This window comes from Cebus imitator, unplaced genomic scaffold (genome assembly GCF_001604975.1).
Source record: "Cebus imitator isolate Cc_AM_T3 unplaced genomic scaffold, Cebus_imitator-1.0 Scaffold725, whole genome shotgun sequence".
Lineage (NCBI taxonomy): Eukaryota > Metazoa > Chordata > Mammalia > Primates > Cebidae > Cebus > Cebus imitator.
In genome coordinates, this window is record NW_016108040.1 from 79,400 (window position 1) to 103,857 (window position 24,458).

Genomic DNA, 24,458 nt, shown 5'->3' on the forward strand with positions numbered 1-24,458 from the left:
AGGTCTCTGAGGACCTCAGAGTGGGTCTCCAGGAAAACCTGGGTGCCTGAGCTGGAGGCAGGCTGCAAGTAAGGGCCGAGCTGTACCCCTGCCCAGAAAACCTTCCTTCCCCAGAACCCAGCCTTCTGCAGACAGGTCTCCCAGGGTATCATCCCCCTGGCTCCTGAGGCCTGCTCTCACTGACTCACTTGCTGCTCTGCCCCCAGCAGATCTGCCCGAGGAGCAGGTGAAAAGCTGCTGCCTGCTGAGACGCTGGGCAGTGGAGATTGGGGCAGAGGGGTCAAGAGAAATTTCTGACTTTTAAGGTTCTCCAAATCCAAGAAGACACGCTGTGCTTTGGAATGGTAGATGCTCATTTATGTAAAATAACAACAAATGTTACAGAAACTGTTAAAATAAAAAAATACCTTTTCTGAGGGGGAGGAGGTCCCCAGCCTGCCGCTGGATGGGGGCAGGGGGGTTAGCACCATTAGGGTGCAGGAGGCGGGGGCTCCGCCACAGCCCGTTGTGGGCACTGAGGTCTGTTGGTCGGTCTGTGCATCCTGATGCGGTCAGCAGCAGGCAGCCTGCTGATGGCTTCCGGAGGGGGCGCCATGGCTGGGCGGAGGGCATGAGCAGCAGCACTGGGTGTGGACAGTGGGCAGCTGGCAGCGGCCCAGCAGGCGCAGTGTCTCACAGAATCCGAATGACAGGCGGTCCCACTCACAGCCTGAAGTAGGGGACGGGGGACATCAGTGGTTTGGGGTACACAGAATCTGGCTCCCCATACCAGTCACCTTAAGGAGGCTCCAGCAGCTCCCTGCCATGCAGAGGGCCCCAGTTTCCGGAGGGGCTCCTGAACTGGAGTTGCACCTCTCCCACTGTGGCTGTCTCTGTCCCACCTTCCCATGGCCAACCCCCAAGATTGGAGAACAGGCGCTGGTGGGCTGAGGTTTCTGGAGGAAAGGTCCTGAGACCCCACACTGACCCCCTCAAATGTCTGCAGAAAAGCCTGCCCAGGGTAATGCCCTGCCACCCTATCTCCATCCTTGCTCAGCCTTGGAATCCCCTGACGGAGCATGGCACAGAACTGCAGTCAGCCTGGCATAGAACTGCAGTCCCGGGAGCTGCTGCCAGCCTGCAGTGGCCTCTGCCCCCAATCCCGGCACCTCCCCCTGCTCCAGTGCATCTGTCCTACCAGGTCTCTGTGACCCCCTCCAGCCATGGGGGCTGCACTCAGCCTCGGCTTTGGGGTCACAGGGTCCCATCTCCCAGACCAGCCTTCCACTTCTCAGGGAGGCCACGAAGGCTCGAAAGACTGGACCTTGCAGCCTGTCAGTGGAAACCAGGGGCTGAGGCTTGTCAGGGCTGAGGCTCAGCTGGGCCCTCCTGCCTGTGGTTATCAGAGCTATTTTGGGAAGTGGCTTTTTTCCAGCCTTCCGGCCTTGCTCCTGGTGCCGCTGCCGCTGCTGACAACCCCCAGCTGCTGCCCGGGCCCTGCTCATGCCGGCAGACCTCCAGGGGGAGGAGGACCAGGACGGGAGTAGCCAGCCCTGGGCCTGGGCAATCCTCCAGGCCCCGCAGAGGGCACGAGGCAGCAGGCAGGCTCCTCCATCCAGTCCAGCTCTGGGGAGAGCTCCAAAGTGCACATCTGCAGGCTGCATCCTGCTCGCCCAGGATGACCTCACACGAGCTGCCTCACCTCTCAGGCCTCGGTCCCCTCCTCTGTCAACCCCACCTCTGCAGCAAATGGATGCGGCCATGCTGGGTCATTGCAGTGACCACACACTCTGGAGTTTCCAGGATTTCCAAATACCCGCCACACTGTCCCACACACCAGCAAAACATCCTGGGAATTCCAGGTCTCAAGGTGCAAGACACCTTCCTGCTTCCCCTCCACTGTCCACTGGTGGCAGAAAACTCACTTAAGACAGCTCCTAGTTCAGCTACCTAAGCAGCCCCCTCTCTCCACCCACTCACCCCCACCCCTGGAGACCCTGCAAGCCCAGAGCCTCGTGGGCGATCATCCCTGGTTCTGGGCCCCCAGGCACCTCAGTTCCTGTTCTCTGCCCCATCTGGTCCTCACCACCTGGGATGGTAACACCCGCTCCCTGTAGCCAGCCTAGCCCTGACAAGCAAGAGATGTGATGCTAACAGCCAGCTCAGGCGACACACCAGGAGCACTCTGAGACGCTGGCTGGGTGCGTGCTGAGGACAGGCAGGGCAGGGTGGGGGCACTGCCTCTGGGCCTTGAGGTAATGGGATTTGAGGCAGGAAGTCCACCCCTAACAGAGGCAGGGTAGCGAGGCATGGCAGGGGCCACTCTGAGCCTAAATGAGGGCTGTCCAGGAGCAGATAGAGAAGGCTACGCTAGACAACGGGAGAGGCAGACCCGGGAGACTGCAGGGGGCCCCAAATGCCAGCTTGAGTGCCCTGGCTGCCAACTCTGTCCAAGGGGCAGACAGCCATTAGCACAGGGGGCCGCACCTCTTCCTGCCACAGCTTCTGGGTGCTCTAGATTGCTAGGGGCGGCCCCAGGCCCTCTTCCTGACCTTGTAATTGGGGATGACAGTGGCTTTGGGGAAGGGGAAAAAGCCACCTTCCCTGAGCACCACCTGGATGCCCACGCAGTGTGGGGGGCTTTGTGCCCAAACCTCATTTATGCAAGGATGGTGCTTGACAGCCCCGTGATTCAGCACATGAAGGAGCTGACAGGGATATGGAGCCCAAGGCCACACAGCTGGCGAGGGACGCCCAGGTGAGATTCCAGGGCCACAGTTTCCTACACTCAGCACTGCTGGGAGCAGCTGGGGCTGCAGGAAGGAAGAGAGTGAGAGTGAGTGAGTGTGTGTGTGTGTGTGTGTGTGTGTCAGAGACAGAGGATCAGGAGAAAGAATGTGTATGTGTTAGGGGCAGAAGGGTAAGAATGTGTGTATGTGTGGCAGGGGTGTCAGGAGAGAGAGACGTGTGTGTGTGTGTGTGTGTGTGTGTGTGTGTGTGTGTGTCAGCAGCAGGGGGTCAGGGTGTCCAGACCACTTTGGCCCAGGCCCTTCTGCCAGGACACAGCTGGTCAGGAAACCCCCTGCCGCTGGGACTAGTAGGACCCTGGGAGGGAAGCCCTCCCTGTGGTTCCACTGCTCACTCTAGGCAGCCCTCTGGCCAGGGAATGGGCAGACCAGGACTGGGGACTGGACTCACCCAGGCCCAGCTTTCACACAGCCTCAAGGACATCCCTGGCCTCACTACGGGAAGACTGAGGCCCAGAGGGAAAGAGCTTACGCAGGTTCACACAGCAGCTCAGGGGCCAGGGCCGCCCCCTCTCCACCCCTGAGGCCAGACATCTGCCAGCAGGAGATCGTGTGGCTGGGACCCCCAGGCTGACTCCCAGCACAGCCCAGGCTCCAGCATGGCATCCTGTGGCCTCAGGATTCTCAGTGGCCATGTGGCTCCTGAGCCCAGGTTGCAGTTGGAGCCAGCCAGTGCCATGGGCATGATGGTTTGACAATCCCACTCCCCATCACCCTTCCCACCCCACCTCACTTTAGCAGAGAGCCAGGGATTCGTGGAATCACAGGGTGCCTGGATGTGCTTGCAGTCCTCAGTGCCACATGGCCAGGAGCTCTCAGGCCAGGCCTCATGGCCACACTGGTCACTGTCTTCCTCAGGCAGCCCCGTCTGGGTATTGACACACTTGACAAGGCACCGCTGGATGCCCCTGCCACAGGGGGCTGAGCACTGCGGGAGGTGGGGAGAAAGGAGAGTTTCCCTGGGCCACCTTAGCTGCGGGGGCAGTGACACCTCCTCTGGGAAGCCATCCCTGCACCCTGTGCCTGACTGGCCTGCCCTTGCTCCCAGCCCCGCCCTCAGTGCCACCTGGGAGGGCCTGGTCCCATTCCTAGAGCCCACTCGGTACTCAAACCCCACTCACACTGTGGGATCAGCTCCTGTAGGGGGAGTGTGAGAACAGTGGGGACAGCCCTCAAGGCTGCAGCGCAGCGAGCCCCTCTCACGGGACATGCCTGAGAGGCCTGGGCAGAGCCCCGGGATGGAGCCCTAATGCAGCAGCAGGCGGAGATGTGGGCGAGACACCGCTGTGCCCAAGCGATGGGGCAGAGGACCTGCCCAGCCCACAGGCAGGAGGGGAGGAGACAGGTTTCATAGCCAGGGCCCAACCCACCAGGCTTCGTTGTTATCAGGTGCGGGTCTGAAAGCCCTGAACATGCACCGAATCTGTGCCAGTGTCGTGCTGTGCCCGCTGTCTGTGCCCAGCCCTGTGCTCCATCCTGTTACTTTACTTAATCCTCCTGACCCTCCTCTCCCAAGCTGTCCCCATTCTACAGATGAGAAAACAGTGACCCAGCAAGGCAAAGCAACCTGCCCAGAGTCACTCAGCAGCCAGTGAGACAAAGACTCAAGCCCTGGCCCAACTGATTTCAGGGCCCGGCTCAGGGCCCACAGCTGAGATTTCTGAACCCCTTCGTTCTAAACAGACCCGGCAGAAGGCGTCCTGCCCAGCCAAGGCTCCTCTTCTGCCCCCTTCTGCTGCTGGCCTTTGCCAGGCTCCCTGATCGCCCCAAGCTCATCATTCCTGCCTCAGACTTCACACCTACTGTCCCTTTTATCCCTGTCCTTGGCATCACTGACTCCTCCCTCGTGTCTCAACTCAAGGCCCCTCCTGGAAAGGCCTTCCCTGACATCACAGCACACGTGCCCTTTCCTTGTCTGTTTCTCCCTGGCAGGCTGTGAGCACCAGCAGGGCAGGACCTCATCCAGTCACTGCTGCACGAGCAGTGGCCAGAGACAGCCTGGCTCTCAGCCACACTCAATTGCTGCTTCACCCAACCCAGGACCAACCAGGTGCCACCAAGCCCTTGCTCACTGCTCCTCCACACAGCCCAGCTCATCTGGCCCCAGGGTCCCACCACCCACTGCATGCAGGGATGAGTGTTACAGGGACGCGTGGTGTTGGGTCTCAGTGCCTCCTCGCAGAGGCCTGGCTCTGGGCAGGTAACCAGATGCTGCTGTTCACCACCACCACAGGCCTCAGAGCACTGGGGTGCAGGGAAGGAGTCAGGGCACAGCCAGGGTCTGAGGGCGCCCCCTCCCTCCCCTCAACTGGACCGCTAGGCCTCACCTCCCTCCAGGAAGAGGTGTAGCAGCTAAGGCAGGGCTTGGCTGGCCCCAGCTGACAATGGAAGGGTCGCAGCAGCCAGAGGTCCCGTGTGTCCACACACTGCACGTCCCACACTGAGGAGCCTCCACTGCAGCTGTGGGAGCACTGGGGATGGAGAGACGCGTATGGATACCCCCCACGTGCAGGCCCACACGTGCGACCCCGTGAGGCGTGTGGCAGGGAAGGCATGAGGCCCACGCTACAGCCCGGGGCAAATCCCTGAAGAGCCCCAGCGGGAGGCCAAGGCTGGCAGGCCCCAAGCAAAAGGTGCCCGGCCAGGGACTGCTATGGGCAGGGACAGACGGAGAAAGGGAGGAACAAAGGCAAGCTGGTGAAAGACAAGTCCAGATGGGGTCAGAAATACAGAGGAGGAGGAGACAGGTCAAGCCAGACAAAAATGAAGACTCCCAGGAGATTCAGATCCAGTGCCATCGGGTGCCCAGACGTGCAGCCTGGAGCACTCCCCTGCCCTGCTGCTCTCGGAACATAGGCCCTGGTTATCCAGGGCTCCACCCTGTGCCCTGGGGCTCCCTGCCCTGGCTCCATCCTCACACACCTTACTCCAGTTGCCCAAGTGCCAGGTGGCACAGGGCCGCAGGTGGCAGCAGCAGGCAGGCTGGGGCCGGTCAGCAGGGGTGCAGTCTTCATCCTGGCCAGAGATACAGCGCACTGGCCTCCAGACTGCACCCAGGCTGCAGGTGGTGGAGCACTGCAGGGCACGGACCCACGAAAGCCAGGCAGACCCCATCCCCGCCAGGCCCCCACAGCCAGGAACTACCCACCTTGGCTACCGAGACCTCAGCAAGACAGGTCCCTCTTCTGGGCCTCAGTTTTCTTATTTGCAAAATAGACTCCTCCACCCACCACCCAGGAAGACCGTGAGAATAAAAAGTCAACTCCTACCCCCGAGCAACCAACTGACCCTGCCCACAAAGGACAAAGGGCCTGTGTTGCAGTGTCACTGGTGCAGAGGCGGGGGAAGGCGACTCTGCAGGCACCCCTGACCAGCTATCCTGACCAGCCTGCCCCTTCCCACACCCAAATTAGGGATCTGAACAGAAGCTTGCTTCTCCTGCAGTGACCATCTGGGGACCCAGGGAGGGGGCACTGGCCAGCTTCTTTCATGCAGCTCAGACCCCTGCAGGTCACTGCCAAAGGAGGCCATTGAGGGCAGAGCCAGGTGGCAGTGGGCTGGGCCCAGCATGGAGGAGCCAGGCTGAGCCTCAGAGAAGCTTGCTGCTTTCTGGGCAAGACTGGGCCTGCGGGCCATGAGGGGACCCTCCCCACTGCACAGTTGTCTGAGTGAACTCTGTCCTGGGGTGTGCTGCCAGTGTGTGCCTGCCCTGGCTTCCCTGAGGCCCCCTGTGCTGCCCAGGAATGGGCCCTGTGGTCCCCTCATCTGCCTAATCCTGGGAACCCCTGCCCCGAGGGAGGCGGGACAGACAGCACCTGTGTCCCACTCTGCTCACTTTCAGATGAGGCAACAATCACCAAGTTCCTGGGCAAACTCCCCCGCCAACCTGGCCTGCACCACTTGCCTTGCTCCAGTTTCCAGCTTGCCAGCTGGTGTTCCTAGCAGCCAGTGGGTCCACAGGGGACCCTGCCTTAGCCAGGCTGGGGGCTGGGGGCTGGGTCTCAGGGGCTCTGCGGCTGTTTCCAGGGCTGTCCCAAGCTGGCATGGACAGCAGCCCAGAGCTCAGGGGCACCTCAGGCTGAGGGACTCAGGCTGGCCCTCAGGTCCCAGGCTCTGGGCAGGGTCAGGCTCAGGTGTGTGCCCGAGGCCAGTCAGGGTCGTGGGGAGGAAGGTGCCCCACACTGCCACAGTCCACAGGTCCCAGGAGCCTGGTCCTGGGGTTGGGGAGTTGGGAGTCCCTGGCTGCAGGGGGGTGTCCCTGCCTTCTGTCTCTGGTGGAGGAGCTATGGGAGGAGGAAGGGGAGGAGCCACCTCCACAGTGGGCCTCAGCTCACTGTCCCCAGGCCTCAGGCCACCATCCAGAGCTGGCTTCCAGGCTACAGTCCCTCCTGTCTACAGCTCCACTACATCAGGACCAGGAGAGGAGTGCATGCTGCCGACAGAAGACAAAGGGGGCAGGGTGGGGCTGGGTCTCGGGGGCAGGTGGGGGGCTCCACAGCCCCCAGGTTCCTCATCGTCCTTGGAAGCCTCATTGGTTCTGTCCCACCATGGAGGGGGCAGCTGGCGCTGGCTGTCCTCACCAACCAAGTCATTTTGGCTCCCAGGGGTGGCAGACATCTGCACGCCATCAAGGCAAACCCTGGGCCAGGGCAGGCTGGGGAGCCCAAGGTCTTGGGCCCCTATGGGGGTGTCTTCCTCAGGCAGGAAATTGACCAAAGAGTTCCCAAGGGTCAGCTCTGAGGGTGGGGGTGGGGAGTGGCCGGCCTGGCTGGGCCAAGGGCTAGGGGACCAAGGCCCCCTCCTCCGTGGCTGCAGGAGACTCTGTGGCAGACACGGGGTTACCTGTGGAGGGTGCAGCAGGATGGCTGCGTGGTGTGGGCCTGTCCCCGCCAGGTCTAGATCGGGCTCCTCAAAGGGCCTGTAGGAAAGGTCCTCGTGGAAATTGACGAAACTGTAGTCGTAGTAGAAGTCGTCCACAAACACGGGCCCCAGTGGGTCCAGCTCCAGGGAATCCTTGTCAATGGCGTTGCCCATGCTGGCTAGCCTGAGTGCTGAGGTGGGTGAAGAGCGTGGGGTCAGGCGGCGCAGGATGAAGTCAGCCTCGTTGAAGAGCTCGTGGCTGGAGGAGCCGCTGCCTGAGCCTTCAGGGACCAGTGTCCAGGGGCCGCAGACAGGGTGGCAGAGAGCAGGTGACTTGGCGGGCTGGCTGCTGGGCCTCGTCACAGGGGACACCAGTGTCACTGGTGCAGAGGACACTTCGGTGCTGAGTGCCCTCCCCGCATGTCACTGAGCACTGTGGGGGAAGCCTGCGTGAGGGGCTCAGGCTGGGAGGTGGGCTGCCAGGGGATGCTGGGGCAAGGCGGGTAGTAAGGGCTGGAGGAAGACTGTCTGCCTCCCTGTAGCCTGAGACCAAGGGTGGCGCTGGAGGCGGCCCCTCCCATCCTACACTCACCTGAGACCAGTTCTCCATAGCCCAGGTGGCCAGACAGGGCACGTGACGGTTGCAAGGGGTTTTAGCTGGGGGCCGGGGAAGGTGTTCACAGGCGGGCGGCTCCAGGGCGCTCTGCTCATCCAGCCCCAGGCTGTAAATGTAGAGCACAGCCCGGCGTGAGAGGCCCCCAGGCCCGCAGGACCTGGGGCACAGCTGCCACTCACCTGCCCACCACCTGGCAAGGGCACATGGGTGGCATCAGCAGGCTCACCAGCAGGGAGGGCCAGGCTGGGCTCCTAGGCCCTCGGGGTTGGTCCTAGAGCTGGGACCAAGGCCAGTGGCTGTTTCTCCAGAGCTCCAAGCCCAGGTAGGTGTCCTTCCCCCTAAGTCTGGTGACATGGCCCAGCCCCTCGGCTCCTGCCACCCTCCCCTCAGGGGAAGTGAGCATGACCTGAGGCCTATTTCTGTATCCAGGGACCTAAGGAGGACCACAGGTGTCCAGGCTGGCCCAGGCTGGAGTAAGGGGTGACCGAGAGCTGGGGCTTCAGCCTTGGGAAGATCTGTGAAAACCTGGCTGCCTGTGCTCCTCCCTGGGGTCTCTGGGGCCCAGAAGTAGGGGCCTATGGCAGACCCAGGCCACCTGGGGGTAGGGAGTTGGCAGGGACGTGGGGGTGGTTCACCTGGCAGGGCAGGGCTCCTCACTGCACTTCCTCTGGCGGTCATCGGGCTGGCCCAGGGGGTCACAGTGCCCCTCGTCCACAGGCCCTGCCTGCCGCTCCGAGCAGTACACACTCTGCCTCTGTACACCTAGGGGCCGTGGGGCTGAGCCTGGGCCTGACACCCAGGTGCCCACCGCCTAAGACCCAAAGACACCATTTCTGCCAGAACCCTCCCTGAACAGCGCCTCACTGCCCTTGTCAGGATGAAGGCAGACCTCCACGGCTGTCTCCTCCTTGCTGTCCCTGCTCTGTGAAGTTGGAGGGACAATCCTGCCTGCCTACAAGCCCCGGAGGGAGGGCTGCTTGTGGCCTTGCGTGTGTGGGCTCAGCTATGCCCGGCACATCCTAAGAGCTCGATCCATGCCAGCTGCTGCTAGCATGCAAACCCAGCCATGATGTCAAGGCTGCCCCACTGTCCACACCCTTCCCAATGGCTCAGAGAACATTTGGAGAAGAAATGCATCAAGGGGCAGGCCGTGCTCCCCACCCCCACACCAGCCTTGGCATTGCTTTTGTCCTTCATACCTTCTGCCACTGCCCACCCCGGGCTTTTCCAAAGCCACGCTCCTCACTTAAACTCACTTCCATACTGCCTGCTGAGGCCCAGCCTCAGGACCCCCTGTGCTGGTGGCTCTGCTTTCTCTGCTCCCCTGAAGTCTCAAGAGTAAGCTGTCCCTCCCCTGAGCTGTCAGTCCCACGCCCGTCCCCCTTTCCTCACCAACAGATTCTGATATTGCTCAAGGTCCCAACTACAGCAATGGGAATGAGTCTCTTGCTGGGAGTCAGCCCTTTTCCCTCCTTCTTCCTGTCCGGAACATGGCAAGAGGCCTGGAAGGGAGGATGCCATCTGTGACAAGCAGGAGGGGGGGGCTGCCGTGGCAAGGACGCTGCAGCTGAGGGACAGTCAGCTCCAGGTCCCGCCAGCTTGGACTGTGCACCTGGGACTTCCTGCCTGTCTGTCCTGGCCACTGCGGGGCACTTGCCTCTGCGTACACTCCTACACGGTCCACCTTTGAGGCAGCCGATTTGCTGAAAGGCAATCCCCCAAATGTCTCATGCTGCACATGTATCTGTTGGTTTCTCATGGTTGTCTATTTAAAGACACCTGAATTATGCCAGGTGTGGTGGCTCATGCCTGCCATCAATCCCAGCACTCTGGGAGGCTGAGTCAGGTGAATCACCTGAGGTCAGGAGTTTAAGACCAGCCTGGCCAACATGGTGAAACCCCGCCTCTACCAATAATAAAAAATTAGCCAGGCATGGTGGCACATGCCTGTAAATCCCAACTACTCAGGAGGCTGAGGCAGGAGAATCAGTGGGACCTGGGAGGCGGACGCTGCTGTGAGCCAGGATCGCACCGCTGCACTCCAGCCTGGGTGACAGAGCAAGACTCAACTCAAAATAAATAAAATAAAGATAGCTGTATTAGATAAAACGGGTTTCCTGGCTTTGGAAGGCATCTACCCAGTTCTCCTGTTCTCATGTTGTCATCATAACAGCATTTTAAAGCTCCCTCTCTTCCCCTGTGCACCTGCCCCCTCCCTCACTTCTCCTTTCCCTCCTCCCCACTCCTTCTCCTTCCCTCACCTCTCTCCTCCAAATAGCAATAATGATTTTTAAATAGCATTTTAAGAAATGCTCAAGTGTCTCTATCTCAGATTCCCGATTCTGAGACCCTGAGGACACTGGGTGTCAACAAGGGAAAGACTGAGGGGAAAGGGGAGGACTAAGAGAGCGGGAGATGGAGGAGGGGGGAGACTGAGGGGTGAGCAGGGAGACCGAGGGGCTGGGGAGACCCAGGGGCGGGGCGGGGAGACCGAGGAGTGGGGGGATTGAGAGGCACGACCGGGGAGACCAGGAGAGGGGAAGCCGAGGGGTGTGGGGAGACATGGAGGGAGGAGACTGAGGGGTGGGAGGAGATAGGGTGGTGGAAAACCGAGGGGTGTGGGGAGACAGCAAGTGGGGAGACTGAGGGGTGGAGGGAGATGGGGTGGGGGAAGACCCAGGGGCAGGGGGAGACCGAGGAGCAGGGGGGACTGAGAGGCACGACTGGGGGAAGACTGAGGGTTGAGGGGAGACCAAGGGACAGGGGGAGACCGAGGAGTGAGCAGGGAGACCAAGGGATGAAGGGAGACTGAGGGGCAGAAGGGGAGATCCAGGGGTGGGGGAGAAATAGAGGGGGGGATTGAGGAGCATGTAGGGAAGACCAAGGGGGGAGGGGGAAGACTGAGGGGTCAGGGGAAACTGAGGGGCATGGGGGGGAAGACCAAGGGGCAGGGGGGGCACGAAGGGAAATATGCGGAGGAAGAGTCGGAGTTAATAAAACCATCATACTTTTTACATAGTTTAAAGAAATAAGTCGGCATGGTGAGGGGCCACAGGGCTGGCCTCAGAGTGGGGTGGGAAACCTGGCTGTGCCCTGGCCTCCCTCTCCTCACTGCCCCCTTCCCTGCCACCTTCCACTGTTCCCCCTCCTTCTGTCTGGGAAGCCCCTCATGGGGCGGCCACCAGGGAGCCCCAGGCTCTGGACCACTAGAGGGGCTGGAGAAGGGGAGCAGTGCCCCACAAGCCCACGGCTAAGGCTCTGTGGGGGTGGGGGTGGGTTGTCTCCAGGACACAGCAGAAATGCAGGCACAAGACCTGCCGGAGCTGAGCCAGGACAAAATCGAGAGGGAGCTGTGCCCCCTGGATGGAAAATGCCAAGAGCTGGGGCATGCTGAGCACTCGCCGCAAGCTGCCCCCACCTGCCTCATCTATTTACCTCCCAGCAGGCATGGAACATGGGGCAATTGCCAGACTCATTTCACAGATGGGGAACTGAGGCTCAGAGAAGCTAACCTCCAGACCCGTGGTGGCCCAGCAGTGAGCTGGAGGCTGAAGCCAGTGTCCCTGTCCAGAGCCAAAGCCCCTGCTGGCAGGGCTGTGCCTGCCCCTCTTCTCACCTGTGCTGCAGGTGACCATGCACTTGGTCCAGGGTCCGTAGTGCCAGAACTCAGGCGGCAGGACCTCGCCATGGCCATCTGCCTCCCTGTGGACGGTGTACTTATAGCGCACCCCGGGGTTACTCTCCTGGAACAGCAGCTGGGCTAGCAGACGGGCCCCGTGAGCATGAAGCGCCCTCTCCATCCACCCAGCCCTAGAGGAGCTGACCCCAGCCACCTCTGAACTGCAGCTACATCATGGGGCCATTTTAAAAGATGGGGAAACTGAGGCAGAGGTTGCAGCATGAGGGCCTGGCTGAGAGCCAGGCTCTGTGACTGCCCCAGGGCTCACTCCTCCAGGATGAGACCCTGCCATGGGCCTGGGGTTTCTGCCTCTGCTCGCTGCTCCTCGGCCTCAGGAAGCACGCACCTGAATCTAGACAAGCTCGTTGGTGGGACCCGGGGACGTGAGGTTCTCCCAGTTGCCTCTGCATGTGTATGTGAAGGTGGTCCCTGCCACCTCAAAGTCCCTGTCCCACTGGATGGTCCAGCGTCTGTTGAGGAAGTACTTCTTTGGGTCCTCGCTCTGCAGTGCCAGGAAGTTAGCAGCCTTCTGGATGGAGATCTCACGTGCACCAGCTGGGATCAGCCTCACGTCCACATACGCTGCCGGCATAGGTTGTGCTTGGGGTGACAGGGTTGCCTATCCCCACCCGCTGCCCTCACCTCTCTCCCTGCTTGCACTCCGCCTGCTGATGCCAAAGATTCCACTGTTACCTTAAAAGTCTGAGCTCCCCCAATTGCTCAGATATGTCGTAGGTCACCAAAACCTCACAGAGTTGCCCCAAATCCTGACCCTGTGTCCATGCCCCGTCACCCCCCTCTCTTGGGGACCTAAACTGGTCTCATCACAAGGCTGGGTCCACCCAACACTCAGGGCCAGCTGGCATTGTCTTTCTAAAATGCCAGCATGCTCAGGTCTTTCTCCCGGGTCACCCTCCTCAGCCCACATGGCTGCTTTTATTCACCCGCTTCTGTAACACCCATCACGCGCCGGGCACTGCTCACCTGTAAAATGAATAACAACCCTAGGATGTAGGAATTATTGTTGTCCTCATTTCACAGATGAGGAAAGTGAGGCAGGCAGGGATAGTAACATGAATGAGCATCCTACTGGGATCTGAGGACAACGGGGTTTTCCTCCCACGGGAAACCTTCCCTGACTTCCCCAGGCCAGGAGTGTCCTCCTCGGTACTCCCAAAGTCCTCTGGGCCTCCCTGCACTGCACTGGCCACACAGAAAGTTCTGTCCCCTGAGGGGCTGAACGATTCACCTACATGTCCCCATCACCTAGCACAGTCAGCACTCGAACGTGTGCAAAGCAGACCCAAGGTGAGGGCGTGGAGCTGAGGGTCTCAGAAGCTTCAGGAGGAGACCACCATCCTCCTAGAGGCCCAGGGGCTGCACACAAGCTGAGCTGGACCTGCCTGGGATCTCTGGGACAAGAGGACTCCCCACAGGGACAGGTCTCTGCGCTTGGGTTAGGGGTCCCTGACTCCTACAAGAATTCCACCCCAGCAAGGCTTCCCTGCTTAGCCATCTATGGCTGGGTGGGGACCATGAGGCCAATGGGGGGACCCAGGGCAGATGGGGAAGTGGCCACCAGGTAAAGAGCACACCCCTCTCCCACAGTGGTCCCACCCCATACCCAGGCCCTCGGCCTCCTCGAAGGTCTCACTCACAGTGTGGCAGGTGGAGCCATTGCCGTGGCACATGCCACAGTGGTCCTCCATGGCACCGGAGTCAATCTCGAAGTCACAGCCCACATTCTGCAACACACAAGGGAGGGGAGACCCGTGGTGCTGGTGGTCAGCCCTCTGTGGCCCCAGCCCCGGGGGCCAGCCAGGGTCAGGAGGAGACAGCTGGAGAGGGGGTCGGGAGGCCTCTCTCTGGCCCTGCCCCACCCCAGCTGTGCCTCTGACCAAGGTGAACTTCTCTACCTCCCTGAGCCTCAGTGTCCTCAGATGTGAGACGGGGAGACTTGCCCCTCCCTTAAAGTTATGTCTCGAGCATCACATGCGACGAGAAGGGAGTTCTGCAAAGGCTGCGGGCAGGCAGGGACCTGACTCGCCACGGGCTCCTGACCAGCGCGTGAAGGGAATCTGAACATCAGAGGTGCTAGGGGTGGGCCCCTCCCTGCTGGTCCCCCTCTGAGCCCAGGCCCGGACACACCAGTGGCTTAGGGGGCTAGAAGCAGGGGCAGGCATGTGGCTGGGGAGATGGGCAAAGACGAGACGCCTTCGGGGCTAGAGCCCTTCATGTCACCTGTGCCACCTCATTTGACCCCTTCTATCAGGGAGGAAACCACTGCCCAGGGTCAGTCAGCTGGCAAGAGGTCAAGCCCCTGCCTGGGCTCTGGTGTCCCAGCTGAGGCGGTGCTGGCACAGCATCCAAGGAGACGAGGGGCAGCGAGCCCTGACTGGCAGGGGTCTCCGGTGCCAGGAGGCCTGGTATGGGCTTTGCCTTGGTGGTATAGAGGGTGGGGTGTGGGAATCCCAATGGCAGAGCATGGGGAGGGTGGCCAGAGGATTAGGAGGGACCCAGGGGAGAACCTGGGGCCTGCCAGTGGGGCTGGGGGTGGGCGGTGCTGGGAGAGCCTCTTCCCGACCAGGCACACCTTGCTGATGCCATTGATACAGAGGTCCCAGCTGACCCTGCCCTGGTAGCAGGGGGTGCCATCAACCACGGCATCCTGGAGCTTCTCGGCAAAATACTCATTTGAGGGCCGGCAGTGCAGCTCAGAGGTTCACTGGGGGCCAAGTAGAAGAGCCATCAGCGACAGCCAGGGCAGGAGTTACGGAGGCCACCGGGAAGACCCCTCCGTGACACACATCCATGGCAGGCTGGAGGCTCTGGCGGCTGGGCTGGTAGCTATCTGCAAGGCTGCAGACTGGGGAGCTGGGAGGAGCAGCAGCCCCAGGGCACAGCAGCCCTGCCCAGGCTTGGGGTGGAGACTGAGCCTCCTTCTGCATCACAGGGTAGCCTTGGGCGCACACAGCCCCAGCCCTCTGAGCCTCAGTGTACCCGTGGGAGGCAGCACTCACCGTCATTGACCATGGGCACCCATGTGTGCAGCTGGCCCTTGTAGAGCATAGCGTCAAAGTGGCTGCACTGGACGTGACGGAAGGAGGGGCAGCCAGAGGGGCAGGTTTATAGGTTGCAGAGGTGGAAACACTTCCGCTCACTCATGTAGTACTTGCCCTTGGTATTTGGGCCTGTGGGGAGATGCAGGGAGGGCCCGGTGAGTGCTACTGCGTGGCCACAGCCCGGATCGAGCGGCCTCCTCCTGTACCCGCACCCCGAGATCCCTGCCACCCAGCTCTGTGCACATGCTCTCCTCCCGTGGGCTACCCCCACTCTGGCCCAGACACACCCTCCCTGTTTGTAAGGACCTGCAGGGAAGTGGCAGCAGGAAGCCTGAGCTCTGTCCCCAACCTGCTGTATGACTGTGGGCAAGTCTCTGGCCAACCCCTGGGCCTCAGTTTCCTCCTCTGTAAAATGGGGTTGGGGCTGACTCTGCAGAGGGCTGTTGAGAAGCTGCGACAAGCTGCAGGCATGACTGGAGGGACTGCTCCGAGTCCCCAGCCCATGACACCAGCGTCCTAACAAGCCCTTGAGTCCTCAGCCTCCCTCCTGGTGGCAGTTCCCCCAGCCCAGGTATAAAAAAAAAGCCCCCAGGGCCCCAGCCAGCTGAAAGGTCTGCCAAGTCACAGCTCCTGAAACCCTCCCCATCTAGGCCAGGGTAGCTGGACCCAACCCAGCTCAGACCTGGAGGTCTGGAGGCAGGGAGGGCCACAGGCCAGTCTTAGCCAAGCACAGGGCCCTGGGTAAGGCTGGCTGTGAACCCCATGCGTTCCCTGGGTGGCCTCGTGCAGAGGGAATCAGCTGGGCAGTGCCTCGGTGTACGGTACTGCTGGGCTCTGTGCCTCACCATATCCTCACATCCCCCTGTTTAAACGGGGAAACGGAGGCCCAGAGAAAGGGTCAAGAGAGGATTCAAACCCTGAGCCATCTAAGGTCCAGGGCCCACACTCTTCCCCACTGCCCTCTCCATCCTCCCTCCAGCCGGTGGCTGCTTTGCCGTGTGGCCTCTGATGAGTCTCTCTAGTCTCTGGGCCTCAATGTCCCCCTCTCTGCAAAGGGGTCAGCAGTGGGGACCTGTCAGCCCCAGAACCCTCCTTGAAAGTGACTCAAGGTGGCCTGGACACTCGGACTGACCGTTATGAGGACACTTCTAAGAGCCAGGGGCTGGGACAGAGCCAAGCCCCTGCAATCGGTTGACTGCTTGGGTCCCTCTGTCCCATCGCTCAGGGCACCCTGGGCCCCACACTCATGCAGGCTGCTTGCACTGCCGCTCAGCGCTGTGCACAGCCACGCCACAGCTCTACAAGCAGATGGACCAGGCGCTCCAGCCGGACCAGCCACCGTCCACGGCCTCAGGCTGGAAGCCCACGGGTACCCACTCCCCATTGAGACACCACTACCGAGACAGATGGAGGTAGAGCCACCCCACTCCCAAGCCTATCAGTCATCCTCACCCTAGTGAGAACAAGGTGGGTGGGAAGGCCACGGAAGTCACAGAGGGGAAGGATGGAAGGTGAGAGAGGCCTCTCCCAATCATCACCATCACGTGTGGCCCAGGCCGCAGGGAGGAGCTCAGCAGGGAGTAAAACAGCCCACGTGCAGACTTAGCTGAAGACACCTGGGGAATCATGGAATCAAGCCCTGCCCCCAATGCCTCCATTTTGTAGACAGAGGCTTGGGCTGCAGAGAGTGGGGGTCTGCTAGGAGCACAGCAAGACTGTGAGCTGGGGCTGACACCCGGGCCAGGACAAAGCAGGAGGTCTGGCCTCTCCCTCCCACCGCTGGGACTGGGCACATCCTACCTTGTTCTCCCCACACCAGGTGCCGTCCACGGCTGCATCCAGCTTGGAGTGACAGGTGGTCCCGACAGAGCACCAAAATGTGTGGCAGACATTGTGCAAGGAGGGGACACAAGCCACACCCTCACCCCACCCCACCCCCATGCCACCAGCCACCCTGCCCCCACCCTGTCCCCAAGGGCTCCCTGGACACCCTTCCACATGGTGTGGGTCCACAGGCCCCCAGAGGTCCCTTCTGTGTCTGCTCCCACCTTCCTCTACAGACCCTGTGGTGGTGTGGGTGGCCCCGGGCTGCACTGCTCACAGCACTCCCCAGCTGCCCCGCCTCTGGAAACACTCCTGCCTCTGGAAACACTTCCGTTAGAAGATCACTCCAGGTAGTCTTCTCCAGGATAAACAGACCCTCCCCACACCGGTTCCTTTTCCCTTTTTTTTTTTTTTTTGAGACGGAGTTTCACCCTTGTTGCCCAGGCTGGAATGCAATGGCGCATTCTCAGCTCACTGCAACCTCCGCCTCCTGGGTTCAAGCTATTCTCCTGTCAGCCACCCAAGTAGCTGGGACTACAGGCATGTGCCACCATGTCCAGCTAATTTTTTATATTTTTAGTTGAGACGGGGTTTCATCATGTTGGCCAGGATGGTCTTGATCTCTTGACCTCGTGATCCACCTGCCTCAGCCTCCCAAAGTGCTGGGATTACAGGCGTAAGCCACCGCGCCTGGCCCTTTTCCCTCTTAAAAGCCAGCCCCAGAGAGGCTAAGGAACTTGTCACAGTGGATCCATGATTGACCCAGAATTCAGAGCCGGGTCTGTGGCTGCCCATCCTTGGCCTCTCCCACAAGCCTCTGACGTGTCACAGTGTCATTCAGGGGTGCAGCCCAGGCCAAGCGAGGTTCCTGCCAGGCTGGCATCTAAGGGCTGGTGAGGGCTGCCCCCTGAGCCTTCCCGCCAGGTCCCCACACCCTGGTACCCACCCCAGCCCACTCACATCCATGTCATCGCAGAAGAGAGAATAGGCCCCGTATTGGAGGCGGCACTGGTGGCTCACATCATAGAGGATGCCGGGCGGCACTGAGGGGAAGTCGATGATGTCCTTGGCAGGAGAATCATCCAGGCACAGGCCCCACCTGCGGCTAGAGATGGGACGGGAGCAAGGAGAGTGGGGCAGCCTGTGAGACCCATCGGAGAGGCCTCGGCTGGGCTGGGAGGGGAGGAGGGAGTGGCACAGAGCCCCACCACTGTAGGGGAACTCCAGCCCCTGCTTGGCTCAGCCACCCTGCAGCCAGCAGCAGAGGCCCTCCTGCTCACGCTCATCTCACCTCCTGAGCACTCCAGCTCAACAACCCCAGTCCCTGTGCCCAGCCTCTGCACACGCTGCCGCCTCCACCCTGCTCCTCTTGCCCTATCGCTGCAGCCTCCCCTCCAGATGCAGCGCCAGGGTCCTTCCCTCCAAAGCCTCCTAGATCACCAAGCCCTCTTGTGGCCCTGCTCTCCAACCCTGCAGCCTGCATCCCTGAGCCCAGACCCTGGAGCCAGGCCCAATAAGGATCTGGAGAACATCACATCACAGTTGACACAACAGAGCCTCTGATGGCCCAACCCAGGCAGAGACCTTGGGTCATCTATGGAAGGACGGGGTCTGGAAAGCAGCCCTCCCCTGGGAGAGAGCCCAGGCAGCCATGCTTGTCCCCCTGCAGGACTGGCCTCAGCCTCTGTCACACCCTATCTACTCCTGCCTTCCTCCAGCTGCATTCCCTCGCAGCAGTGGCAGGGAACCGGGCAGACAAGAGCAGGCACAATCTGTACCCACCAGACACTCCTGCTGCTGTGGTGTGGCAAAGACAAGGCTGCCCTAGACACAACACCATGAAGCAGGGGGCATGCAGGCAGGGGCCCTGGGGAGGGCAGCCCAGGCCCAGCTGGCACCCGCTTCTGCCCCTGCCTCACTCTGCATGGCCCTCGGGCATGGCTATTGTGTCTGGCCCAGTGTCCATCCTGCTGCCCCTGCTGGACCTTAGGCTGGCACCACTACAGCTTAGCAGCAGGAGTGCCCTGGCATATTGACCAGCCCGGTCCCTCGACTCCTTGCTGTTCTGGAGAAACTGGAGGAAAGTTTGGGGGCCTTCTGGGGGCAGCAGTTCTGGGGAGAATTGAGCCACGGGGAGAATTGAGCCACATGGACAATCAGGGCTGAGATGACCCCGGCAGCCACGACTTGGGCAGAAGCAACAGAGGCAGGCAGGACCCACGGGACCTGGGGCCTCTAGCCAGGCAGGGGCGATGGGGAGGCACAAACCCTCCAGTCTCCTGTCTGGGAGGTCTCAGGGCAGGTGGTGCCAGGCCCAAGGGCCAGGATGAGCCACAGTCCTGGGTGTGCCAGGCAGGGATTGCACAGGGAAGAAGGTAGAGGTGATAAATCCCAGAGTCCAGCAGGGAGAGGAGAAGGAAACACTACAGATGTGGAGAGGCTGGAAGAACATGAAAGAGTCAGGAATAGCCAGTACCGCTGAAGGCAGGTGTGCGAGGCTGGGAGTATGGCTCAGACCTTAGGACCCCAAAGCCCAGATTTCAGAGGCGGGGGCCTGGCAGCTTGGAGATCCAGGCTGGGTGGGCGGTCTGTGTGGGCTCCGAAGTCCCCTGGCCAGTGACAGGCCCCTGGCTCTGCCCAGGGCTGCAGAGAAGCCAAGGTGACCAAACTTCTACTGAGGACCCTGGAATCCTCCTGGAGTCACCCAGACTGCCCTGCTGGCTGGAAACAGATCCCTCTAACATGGGAGTGGGCATAGGAGCAGCTGCTGCATGCAGTCCTAGTGCCCAAGACGACAACAACGTGCCAGGCTGGTCCCGGGAACCGGGTGCACATGCTCTCATTCGCTCCTCACAACCTTGAGATGGCCACGTGCCAGGCTGGTCCCAGGCACTGAGTGAACACCCTCTCATCCGCTCCTCACAACCCCGAGATGGTCACGTGCCAGGCTGGTCCCAGGCACCGGGTGCACACCCTCTCATTTGCTCCTCACAACCCTGAGATGACCATGTGCCAGGCTGGCCCCAGGCACCGGGTGCACACCCTCTCATTCACTCCTCACAACATCCCAGACAGACTGTACCATCATCTCCCCTTACACACTCAGGACTCATCCATCACTTGCCCTGGGATACACACAAGAGAAACATGATGGCCAGGATCTCAAGCCAAGTCCAGGCCGCCTGCACCAGGCTGTGTCTGCTCACTGGCCTGCCCCAGGGCAGGGCTCCTCCCATTCAACCGTGAGCCCGGCCTCAAATATTTCACCCCAAATACAAGTTTAAAACCATGGCAGCTGAGGCCTCGCCGGGAGAAATGAGTATCCCAAGTGCTCCGGCAGCTTGGGGCTCCCTGAGCTTCCCTGGGCCTGCACCCAGGGCAGAGTGTCAGCAGAGGGTGATGGGGTCAGCTGGCCCTGGGCTCCTTCCTTCCTCTAGCATTCCACGGTTCAAGGACGTAGGTGGGGGCTCACCCATCCTAGCTAAGGGGTCTTCTGACCCGGTGGCTGAGGGGTCCAATGCTCCTCACCCCAGCACCAACAGTCCAGGAGAAGTCAGGAGCACGAGGATACCCTCACCAAATCCACGGCAGGAATCAGGCCAGGTGCTGTCTTAGGAGTCAGAAACCCACGTTTTTACTTTTTCACTGGCTGTAGATGCTTGTGGCCTTGGGCCTTCACATCCTCATCTACAAGATGCTGATCCTAAGCTACAGAAGTATAAATAGCAGTGTCTTCTTGGGGAAAAATCACACAGGCGGCCGGCAGCCAGGTCTTCCTTCCTCTGACAGGCTCACTGCCAGGTCCTCTGTGCGGTCGACATACCCAGATCCCCAAGCCCGTCAGCTCTTCCCCTCCATGCCCCTCCTCGAGCTAATTATAGCGGGCATGGGCAGTCCCACAAGAGGTCAGAGCAGACAGTATGTGACTTGGGTCAGAAGCCTCACTGTAACCTGGAGACAGCAAAGCGCTGCCCACGACCAACAGGAGAGACCCGGGGGCCCGCTCCCCTGCCCCCCTCCAGGATCTGGTCATGGAGTCATTGGATGGGGGGTCCATGGGGTGAACTAGAGGACCCCACGTGTGACCCAGCCTCCCTCTCTCCCTATAGAAATGCTGGCTTTAAGGGAAGCAGAGAGCAGAGCCTCCCCTCCTCCCCGCCTGGTCCAAGTTGACACTGGTGAAATGCTGTGACTGCTCCCCATAGCCCCTAAAGCACCTGTCAACCCGGAAAGCCTCGTAGAGTTCTTCAGGTCAACCCTCTTGGACAGGCTTCAGAGGCTACCCTCCAAACCATCCCCCACCACCTCCTGAGGGCTCTTCTGCCCCACCCTACACTGGCATGGCCCCAGCCTCTGCCCAGCCTGCCCTCCACCTACAGCGCCCTTCTTCCTTACGGTGGAAGTCGGCCTTTAAGAGGCAGCTCCAGGACTCCTTCTCTGAGTTGCTGTTCCTGACGCCAGGAGGGTTGGTGCCCGTCCCCCCATTCCTACAGACCCCAGAGGACTGCGTGCCTCAGTGCTAATCATCTCCCACTCCCATCTGCCTATCCCCCTGGTGTGAGGGACTGGAGGACGGGCACCACGTCTGTCTACTTTACCACCGTCCCCACACACAGGGCCCGATGGACATGGGGGTGTGTGGACACAGCCAGAACGAGTTTGGATTCAGCCCTGTGGGTGGGCTTGGCTGATAAGTAAGCATCTATAGGCAGGAGGCCAAGGGGCTTCAGGTCCAGCCAGGATAAGGGGGTTGTCTGTGAGTGCCTCTGAGAGACTGAAAGTGCTGGAAACACTCCCGGACCATTTGGCACTTCCGGTGAATCTCACTCTGTCCCCAACTTGATTGGGTGGAGTCCATCCTCTCTCTCCTGTCCCACCTCCAACAAGGAGACCACAGGCTGGTGCCCCAACCACCTCTGCCCCTCCACGCATCCTCTTCTGAGCCTTGGGAGCACCCTGCTGCGTGACTCCCAGGATGCAAAGGTGAAAGTGTGAAAGGACCTTGGGAAGATGGGGTTCTCCTCCCCAAACACTCCTCCATTGGTGGGGCATGTATTGTCCTGCTTCCGTCTGGCTCTCCCCCGTGCCAAGGCTCTGGGAGGCCCCGGCTGGTTCTGATTCTCACACTGTCCTCCCACCCTCACCCCAGGCCCCGAGCCAAGTCCTTCAGGCATTCCAGCAGCTGAATGAGGACAGAGACTCTGTCTGTCTGTCCTAGAGCCGTTGGGTGGCACCCTGGGTCAGGGCAGCTGGGAACAAGCCCTGGGGCTGTGGTGGGGACAGCTACTATTCTGATTTGCTGAAACCATTCTCTCATTCTCTGCCCTTCTCTGAGGAAGGAGACACACCCTTCTCCCCACCTTCAGGCCACTTCCCTGGTGAAGTCCATACCATGTATCACTTGGTAACAGTGGAAATACCAGTAGTGTGCATGTATAAAACGCTTACTGTATGGCAGGCACTGTGCTGAGCGCCCCACGTTTTCTCATTTACTTGTCAGATAGCATGCACAAGGGGCTCCCATAATGATTTCCATTTTTTGAGGCTTAAGGGATAATATAACTCATCTGCCAACACAGTCAGAAGCCTGGGCCACAGTCTAGGTTCTTTTTTTTTCCCCCAAGATGGAGTCTTGCTCTGTCACCCAGACTGAAGTGCAATGACATCATCTCAGCTCACTGCAACCTCTGCCTCCCAGGTTCAAGCAATTCTCCTGCCTCAGCCTCCCGAGTAGCTAGGATTACAGGTGTGCACCACCTCACCCAGCTAATTTTTTTATTTTTAGTAGAAATGGGGTTTTGCCATATTGGCCAGGCTGGTCTTGAACTCCTGAACTCAAGTGATCTGCCTGCCTCCGCCTCCCAAAGTACTGGGATTACAGGCGTGAGCCACTGCCCCTGGGTCAGTCTAGGTTCTTAACCACCAAACAAAACTCTTCTCTGCTTCCAATCCCACTCCCCACCCCAGTAATCCCTCTTCCATTGAGGCCGGCATCCCTGCTCTTACATCCTAATGGACTTGATCACATCCCTTCTTAAACCCCACAATGAGTGGACTTCTAGAAACACATGGCACATTGAGCAGACAGATTTATCACTGATCCTTCCAAAACTCCACTGTGATGACAGCAGAGGAAATAAGGCAAAAATCCATAAGGGGTGATGATGGAAAACGAAGAATGTCAAAAAGACTGTGGAAGCTGGAAAGCAGATGGCCACGCAGTAGCTGACTTGGTAGAGTGATGAAAGCTGAGAGCCATGTTCCTGCAGGGAGGAACCATCCAGAAACAGAACCCTGGAAGGGTTCAGGAATTGAGTTTCCAGGGACCCCTCAAGGCCTGAGGCTCAGGAGAAGTGAAGACAGTAGGGCTGAAAGTCTGTAAGAACTGACCAGACCCTAGATCCCCTCCCCAACCCTGAGTAGCCAAGTGACTGCCACCTCCCCACCCAGCAGGGGGCCAGGGACCCATGGAGAGGGTGAACCAACAGGTTCTTGCCCAGGAACGCTGGACGTAAAGGCCCAAAGCAGATGGACCTACAGAGAAAAGGGGACAAACAAAAGTCTATACATTGAAGGGTAAGAAACATGCCAAGCCCCTTCCCCACTTGGATGCTGGTATGCTGCAGCCAGACAGACATACACTCTCCCAGGAAAAGTCTAGAGGATTCTGCTCTGGGAAACTGTGTCACTCAGAAAAATGACTTCAGATACTTGACATTGCAGGAACTCCCAAAAAACAGTCCCATCCGAACCAGTCGTTCAGCAGTGACTTGGAAAAGTCCTGCCCAAGTCCACATACTGCCCAATTAGTGTCTCTGCATCTCCTTGCTATATATGAAATACAGCCAACACATTTTAAGAGAACCTTTTTGATGAGACAGAGTCTAGCTCTGTTGCCCAGGCTGGAGTGCAGTGGTGCTATCTTGGTTCACTGCAGCCTCTGCCTCCCAGGTTCAAGCGATTCTCCTGCCTCAGCCCCTGAGTAGCTGGGATTACAGGCACCAGCCACCAAGCCTGGCTAATTTTTTTGTATTTTTTTTAGTAGAGACATGATTTCGCCATGTTGGCCAGGCTGGTCTCGAACCCATGACCTCAAGAGATCCACCTGCCTTGGCCTCCCAAAGTGCTGGGATTACAGGCATGAGCCACCGTGCCCAACCAAGAAAACTGCTGACATGAAACAAATATTTTTTAATACATATTTTTTAATAACCCAAAAAAAAGAAAAAAATTTTAGGGAACAGAAGTAAAAAGTAAAATCCGTGTAAGCAGTAACCTCAGAAAGATAAGATAACATACTGTACCCATGAAATAAGAATTAAATAAAAAGGTGTACAGGTTGAGCATCTCCAATCCAAAAATCCAAAATGCTCCAAAATCCAACACTTTTGAGCACTAACATGATGCTCAGAAGAAATGCTCTTTGGAGCACTTAAGATATCGGAATTTCAGATTGGGAATTCTGAACTGGGAACTCAAGATGGCAGGGCCCGCCATCCTGAATTCTTCATATCTTTGACCTTGTGCCTTGTAAGCGATGTCTATTTATTTATTATTATTAATTTTTGAAACGGAGTCTCGCTCTATCACCCAGCTGGAGTGCAGTGGCGCGATCTCGGCTCACTGGAACC

The 24,458-nt window shown here is 59.5% G+C and overlaps 1 pseudogene; it reads right to left on the minus strand.

Moving 5' to 3' along the window:
* Positions 1-551: 551 nt before the first annotated feature.
* Positions 552-20,884, minus strand: LOC108296578 (annotated as a pseudogene).
* Positions 20,885-24,458: the final 3,574 nt, after the last annotated feature.